Raw genomic sequence first — 8,368 nt, 5'->3', positions numbered from 1 at the left:
CCCCCGCTGAACCGTCCGCCCCGCCCCTGCCCGCCAGACAATGGGGGAGGACTGGGGCCCGGGGCTGGGCTGGACTCGCGGAGGGACGCCCGCTGAGCATGCGCCGCGGCGCGGGGCCCGTCGGGACTTGTAGTCCGCCATTCCGGGGCTCCAGCGTGGGCGGCTGGGGACGCGCTTTGGAAGGGGCCGGCGCGTGTCCCGGGCTTGGAGGAGTCTTCTCCGGAGAGAACGACGTGCACATTCACGTAAACAGGGGCGGCCCTGTCCCGGGTGGGAAAGTTCCGTGGGCTCCTTGGGCTGTTTCCCCTCTCCGCCTGTGGGCCAACCGATTGCCGGGCTTCACCGGCCTCTCGGGGCACCCCAGGGAGCCAGAGGGCCTCCTCCCCCGCCATGCTTGTGTGGCCAGTCAGGAATGCCTTCCTCAGCCTCCGGGGAACTCCTGCACACCCCGCAGGACCCCACGCAGAAGGCCCCGTGTCACGGGACTCCCCTGAGTGGCATCGACCCAAGACCACCGGGAGGCAGCCCTTCCGCGGGAGGGGGCGTTTGGGACTGTGCTGAGGCTGGATCTGGGCTCCTCTGGGACTGGGAACAGTGTGTAAACAAAGCTGCGCCCCGCCCCTCCCAGGCCGCCTTTTCTCTTCCGCACAATGGCTTGGGAAGCTGACCCTCTCCTTCCACGCTAAAGCCAGGTCCCAAAAGCTTAGGTGGGGCCGGTGGGCGAGGTCCCAACCCCAGCAGCTGTGTCCAGGGAGGAGGGGCTGACCTCTGACTCCCAGGCAACTGCCAAGCCACGGGGGAGGGGCCTGGCTGCCCCCAAATCCACCCACACCCAGCCGGCCCTAACCCAGCCCTTCCTTGGAATTGGGGCTGGGTCCAGAGATGGGTGGGGATGCAGGGGGCGCCTGGAGATGAGAGGAGGGAAGGGGGGGGGGACAGCACAGCCGGGGGTGGGCAAGTCTGGGAGAGAGGCAAGGCTGTCATCCCAGTTTTATACAAGAACGCGGAAACACACAGGCACCAAGGCAAGAAGAGGGTCTTGAATTGCGTGGGCAGGGCTGGCTGGGCAGAGGAGGAGGGGACCTTTGGCCACTGCTCCCTCCAGCACCCAGCCCGGGCAGCCCAGAGGCCTGGGCGGAAGCCCCTGTCCTGCCACTCAGCCTCACTCTGGAAGTGTTAGGAAGTTAATTCACATCCTGACCTCACTACTAAAAAAAAAATTGAAAGCGTTACGGAGGAGACACACACAGAGAGAGGTCTTCCATCGGCTGGTTCACTCCCCCCAAGTGGCTGCAATGGCCTGGCTCAGAAGCCGGGAGCTTCCTCCGGGGTCCAAGCACTTGGGCCATCTTCCGCTGCTTTCCCAGGTGCATTGGCAGGGAGCTGGATCTGAGGTGCAGCAGGTGGGACACGAACCGGCGCCCCATGGGATGCAGGTGTTGGAGGCGGTGGCTTAGCCTACAAAGCCACGGCGCCAACGCCGGCTCCTCCCTGTGCCATCTGGAGCGAGTCACCGCAAGCCCTGTGCTTCAGTTTGCTCCTCTGAAACCCCCGGGTGATCCCACTTGAACTCAGCCTGTAAGGGTTATCGATGGTGAAGATTAAATGAAGCAGTCCTTGGAACACGAAAGGCGGAGATAAGAGCCACCTTGGGTGCCAGCTGTTAATTATCATGGCTCCTGCTCGTTGCTGTCTGAGCTCCTCCCCTGGGCCGCCCCTGCCGGTCCTCGGTCTCTGTTTAGACCAGCAGGCAAACACAGCCTCTCCTGCTCCCCAGTTCACAGGCTTGGGGTTGTGACACAGAACGGGGTGGGTGGCTACCGTCACCCATAGTGTCCCCTGTTGCCCTGGGACTGTGCTCTTCCGAGGGAGCCCATCTGAGGGGCCTGACTTCAGGGAGTGTCCCGCGGGAGAGGGGACAGTCCAGGCTGGGCTAGGCTGGGCTAGGCTGGGTGTGCAGTTTGTCCTGGAACAAGCTGAGCTGGGGGATAGGCAGAGAGGAGTCCTTGGCAAGCAGGGGCCAGTGTCAGAGCCCACCCCCCACAGCACACACGTGCACACACACATTAACAATGCAGATTCTATGCCCCCCCAAAGGGAATGCCTGTAATGGAGAATCTGGATTTTGTTTTTGTTTCTATAAAAGATGGAGCCGACACTGTGGCCCAGTGCATAAAGCCACCACCTGAGATGTGGGCATTGCCTGTGACTGCCGGTTAGAGTCCCAGCTACTCCACTTCCGACCCAGCTCTCTGCTATGGCCTGGGAAAGCAGAAGATGGCCCACGTCCTTGGGCCCCTGCACCTGTGTGGGAGACCTGGAAGAAGCTCCTGGCTTTGGATCAGCACAGCTCCAGCTATTACAGCCATTTGGGGAGTGAACCAGCGGATGGAAGACCTCTCTCTAACTCTGCCTTTCAAATAAATAAGTCAATAGTTCTTGGCCTTTCAATGCTGAGACACACGTGAGCACACAGAGGCCTGGGCAGCCAGCCCCAGCCCTCCCACATGCCCAGTAAGGGTTCAGGAATGGCACCATCCAGCAGGCTGGGAGAGGGGAGGGAGCTAATGACTGTTTGTCTGCCCCCACCCCCCAGCAGCCGGGGCAGCCCAGGCCTATGGTTACTGCCGCAGCCCAAGGGGACAGGGACAGGTGGCTGGGCCAAGTCAGCTCATTGCTTAAAGCCAGAAATCGCGGCTCAGGAAAGCCCGGCAAGGACTTGAACACAGCTGCTCTGGGAAATCGAGGGAGCCGAGAGGACTCCCGAGTCAGCAGCCTGGCAGGAGACACTGGTCCACCCCCACCCCACCCCAATCCCCAGCCTCAGGTCAACCACAGGCCAGCTCTGGCTACTGCCTTCTTGGCATTTCCTGGGTGGGGTGGCCCCTCCCTCGGCTACACACCCCCGCCCCCTCAGGTCCAGCTTTCAATCCAAAGACAGCCCTGTGCTACCTGAGTGACATTAACTAAGCCTCTGTCCACTCTGGGCCTGTCTCCGCTTCTGTAAGGGGCAGTCAGGACTAAAGGAGATAATTCATCCCATATGGGCGCCAGTTCAAATCCCGGCTGCTCCACTTCTAATCCAGCTCTCTGCTATGGCCTGGGGAAGCAGTAGAAGATAGCCCAAGTCCTTGGGGCTCCTGCATCCACATGGGCGACCTGGAAGAAGCTCCTGGCTTTGGATCGGCTCAGCTCCGGCCACTGCAGCCAACTGGGGAGTGGACCAGTGGGTGGGAGACCACTCTTTCTCTCTGCCTCTCCTTCTCTGTGTAACTCTGAGCTTCAAATAAAAATAAATAAATCTTAAAAAAAAAAAAATTCTACTCCCAGGTCTCTGCTTTAAACTGCGCCCCCTGCTGGTCCCACCCTCGGCCTGCCGCTTTGCACCTGCTACTATTTCGCTTTTTCATATGCCGCCTGCCTGCACAGCTTGAGGAGCTTGAGGGGTGGTATTTTTTAATATTTAAAAAATGTATTTACATCTACCCAAAAAGAAAAGGGACAGAGATCCTCCAATTGCTGGTTCATTCCCCAAATGTCTGCAACAGCCAAGGCTGGGCCCTGTCCAAGCCAGGAGCCTGGAACTCCATCTGGGTCTCCCATGTGTGTAGCAGGGGCCCAAGCACTAGCAGGAAACTGGATTGGAAGTAGAGCAGCTAGGGCTCGAACCAGGCACTATGATATAGGATGCAGGTGTCCAGGCGGTTTAACCTGTTGCACTACCCCTATGGCTGGGTTTTTAATGCTATTGTCCATCACTGTGTCTCCAGTACCTAGAACATACTGGTGCTCAACACTTTTTTAAAATAATTATTTGAAAGGCATAGATACAGGAGGAGGGGGGAGAGAGAGAGACACCTTCCATGTGCTGGTTCACTCCCCAGATGGTCACAACGGCCCCAGGCTGGACCTGGCAGTAGCCAGGAGCTTCATCTAGGTCTCCCATGTGGGCGCAGGGGACCAAGCACTTGGGGCCATCCTCCGCTGCTTTCCCAGGCACATTAGCAGGGAGCTGGATCAGAAGTGGAGCAGCTAGGACTTGAGCCGGTGCCGTATGGGAAGCTGGCATAGTAGATGGCAGCTTAACCCACTGCACCGCAACAGCAGCCCTTCAACACATTTTCAACCGTTTGTGTGTGTGTGTGTGTGCGTGTGTGTTTGTTTTTTACGGAAGTGACAAGACGCTGCTGCGTGGTGGGGACTGGGTATTTGTGTGGCTTCCCTAAATATTTTCTAGCATTTAACCTGTCATAACAACAGTAGTATGACACAAACCACAATCACCCACAGTGTTTAGGGGCCAAGTGCACAGGAAGTGCCTGGTTGGAGGAGGTGGCCGTGCCTTCCAGGAGCTGACTCAGATCCCTGCTCAGGCCAGGACACACACACACACACGCCCCAGCTTCTTCCTGGGGAGACTGGCATGCTGAGCATTCCTGGAGTCCAGGTGGAAGGCAGGGGTAGGTGGGAGCCCACAGCACAAGGAGGGAGAGGAGGGAGAAAGGGAGTTGAGAGCCAGGACCGGGGTCAGCCCCCAAGCCTAGGGGATGCAGAATGAAGCTGGCATTGAAAGCAGGGAGTCCAGGACCCAGGGCCACCTTGACTGACAGAGGTCTGACAGCCGGTGGTGGTGAAGGGGGGTGAGGTGGGTGTTGGGGGGCAGCCTCCAGGAAGTGGAGGCTCAGGGAAGTGACCTGGCCAGGTGCTCCATTCCCCTCTGGGGCCTCCGGTTCTAATCCTGCCTCTGCCACTTCACCTCTTGGCTTAGTTTTCTCATCTGTAAAATGGGGGGCGGGGGTGTCAGTATTCACTGCTGCCTTTTATGAACACTCAACACTTAGTCTGTGCTAACAACCCTGTCATCTTTTTCATCCTGTGCTCATTTTTAAAATTTATCTGAAAGGCAGAGCAGCAGAGGGAGAGACAGACACACGGACACAGAGGGAGAGTTCTCCCATCCTCTGGTTCACTCCCCAAACAGCTACAATAGCCGACACTGGGCCAGGCCCACGCCAGGAGCCGGGAACTCCATCCAGCGCTCCCACATGGGTGGCAGGAACTCATGGGCATGGGTTAGTTCACCTGCTGCCTCCTGGGCACGATGGCAGGAAGCTGGATTGGAAGCCGAGTAACCAGGACTCAAACCGGCACTCCGAAATGGAATATGGGTATCCTAGGCAGCAGCCTAACCTGCTGCACCATCCTACACCCATCTTACAAAGGAAGAAACAAAAGCCAGAGAAGGGAAATGATTTGCCCAAAGTCGTGTTACGATTTGAACCCAGGCCCCAAGGGCAGTCTCAGAGGTTACAGTAAGAATTAAAGGACACAAACATTTGTGCCACAATCCAGCTCAAGGCCCGGCTACTCCACTTTTTTAAAAGATTTATTTAAGGGCCAGTGCTGTGCCATAGCAGGTAAAGGTGCCACCTGCAGTGCTGGCATCCCATATGGGCACTGGTTCAAGTCCTGGTTGTTCTACTTCTGACCCAGCTCTCTGCTATGGCCTGGGTTAGCAGAAGATGGCCCAAGTCCTTGGGCCCCTGCACCTGTGTGGGAGACCCAGAAGCAGCTCCAGGCTCCTGGCTTCAGATCAGCCCAGCTCTGGCCGTTTCAGCCATTTAGGGAGTGAACCATTGGGTAGAAGACCTCTAACTCTGCCTTTCAAATAAATAAATAATCTTAAAAAAAGAGATGTATTTATTTATTTGAAAAGCAGAGTTACAAAGAGGCAGAGGCAGAGGCAGAGAGAGGTGTCTTCCATCCACGGGTTCACTCCCCAAAGGCTGCTCCACTTCTAATCCAGCTTCCTGCTAATGAGCCTGGGAAGGCAGATGATGGAGGACCCCGTGGGAGATCTGGATGGAGCTCCAGGCTCCTGGCTTCAGCCTGGCACCATCCCGGCCATTAAGGCCATTGGGGAAATATGAACCATTGGATAGGAAAATCTCTGCCTATCAAACAAAAAAAGCTAAAGGGCTTTCCTCGCCTTGAGAGTCCAGGCGAGCGCTGGAGCCATACAATACTGAAGACCGAATACAGGGCCAGAGAGGGTTGGCTTGTCTGGGGCAGAAGGTCCAAGGACTGGGACTACAGGAGGTGGAAGGCGGGGTCTATAGCTCTGCAGGGGTCCAGGGTGTCCCTTTCCCAAGTTCCAGCGCTCCTCCACACACGCTAGCCTGCAGGGCCCTGGCTGAGTAGAGCAGAAACAACGGGGGTACCTCTGGCAGGTTCTGGGGCCTCTGTTCGCCATCCAAACCACGGGGCTGGCCCCATCCTGAAGCTCCACTGCCCAGACTCTGCTGCCCCACTGTGGGCACGGGGGGAACTGCAACAGTGAGCCCAGCAGTCTCCACAACACACGCCCCCGACCCTGGGTTTTGAACCCCTTACTCTCTCGCCAATGCAGGCGCTGTCTTACCGATTTGGACAGCCCTCAGCACAGCAGTGCATGGGATCCTGAGTCTACTCACGTCTCGCCTTCGCTGCAGCCTTCCCAGGGCAACCTAAGGCCACTAGAACCAGTTGGCGATTTTTCAAGAATTTTTACGAGTCAGTTGTTAAACACAGTCATGATTAAAAGTCAGTCTCCGTGAAATTAAAACTGTATTGAGAAGGTGATAATGCTGGAGACCAAGGATTCCACTACAGTCTATGCTCCCTACACTAATTACACTTGTCCCCAACGTCTGGTGGCAACACAGAGCCCAGGCCAAGGACGTAAGCAGACAAATGAGGCTTGGTGTATTACTGACCCTCTAGAACACTGCCACGCAGTAGACACAGAATCCAGGCCACACGGGTCACTTTCAGTTCAGAAGTCACAAGAGGGCCCAGTGCTATGGTGTAGCAGGTAAAGCCACCGCTCCCGTGTGGGTGCCGATTTGAATCCTGGCTACTCCACTTCTGATCCAGATCTCTGCTGTGGCCTGGGAAAGCAGAAGACAGCCCAGGTGCTTGGGCCCCTGCACCCACGTGGGAGACCCGGAAAAAGCTCCTGGCTCCTGGTTTCAGACTGGCCCAGATCCAGCTGTTATGGCCATTTGGGGAGGGAACCAGTGGATGGAAGACCTCTCCTCTCTGTAACTCTGCTTTTCAACTAAGTAAATCTTATCATAGGAAGAAGGTGAAATTAAGTAGCGTATTTCATTTAACCCTGTATGTCCAAAATAGTAACATTTCACCACGTAATCAAGTTATTAATCACATCTGTCACATTTCAACACTCGGAACACGTCTCGGTCCTAACCAACCGCGTCTCCAGTGCTCAGCAGCCAGGGCCCAGCGGCTCCCGCGTTGGGCAGCACAGGTATAGACTTCAGGAATCTAGATGATTCTAGATCTCCAAGATGCAGTTCAACTTACGTGCCGAGGTTGAGAAGCGTCGATCCAACCGACTTCATTTCTTTGAGGAACACCAGCCGTAGTGATAATAAAGGTACTGGGGGAAAGAGCGGAACAGTAGCTCCCCAAGGGTATCAAGTCGCAATCCCTGGAAGCTGTGGACGTCGCTAAGGAGAAGTTGTCTGCAGATCTGAGTAAGGATCTTTGCATGGGGGGTTATTCTGGATAATCAGGAGGGAGATCTACATACAGGAAAGGAGGCACCGTGGTCACAGAATGGAACTGTGACTGCAGGTCCAAGGACACCCACAACCCCCAGAAGATGTCAAAGGCCCTGCCAGCACCTTGATTTCAGTGCAGCAACAGTGACTTCAGACTTCTGACCTCCAGAACGGCAAGAAATTTTAAATCTATATTAACTTTTTTTTTTTTAAATTTTTTTTTTTTCTTTTTTTTTTGATAGGCAGAGTGGACAGTGAGAGAGAGACAGAGAGAAAGGTCTTCCTTTTGCCGTTGGTTCACCCTCCAATGGCCGCCGCGGTAGGCGCGCTGCGGCCGGCGCACCGCGCTGATCCGATGGCAGGAGCCAGGGGCTTATCCTGGTCTCCCATGGGGTGCAGGGCCCAAGGACCTGGGCCATCCTCCACTGCACTCCCTGGCCACAGCAGAGAGCTGGCCTGGAAGAGGGGCAACCAGGACAGGGTTGGTGCCCCGACCGGGACTAGAACCCGGTGTGCCGGCGCCGCAAGGCGGAGGATTAGCCTAGTGAGCCGCGGCGCCGGCCTAAATCTATATTAACTTTTATATTTGAAAGGCAGAGAGACAAGAGACAAAGAGATCTGCCATCTGCAAGATGACTCCCCGAATGCCTGCCAACAGCTGCGGCTGGGTCAGGCTGCAGCCAAAAGCCTGGAACTCAACCCGGGTCTCCCACGTGGGTGGCAGGGACCGAGGACTTGAGCCCCCACCACCTGCTGCCTCCCAGGGTGTGTGTTAGGCAGCTGGGGCTGGAACCCAGGGACTC

The sequence above is a fragment of the Lepus europaeus genome, chromosome 18 (assembly GCF_033115175.1).
Source record: "Lepus europaeus isolate LE1 chromosome 18, mLepTim1.pri, whole genome shotgun sequence".
NCBI classification, from domain to species: Eukaryota; Metazoa; Chordata; class Mammalia; order Lagomorpha; family Leporidae; genus Lepus; species Lepus europaeus.
Note: the sequence above shows the minus strand (reverse complement) of the source record.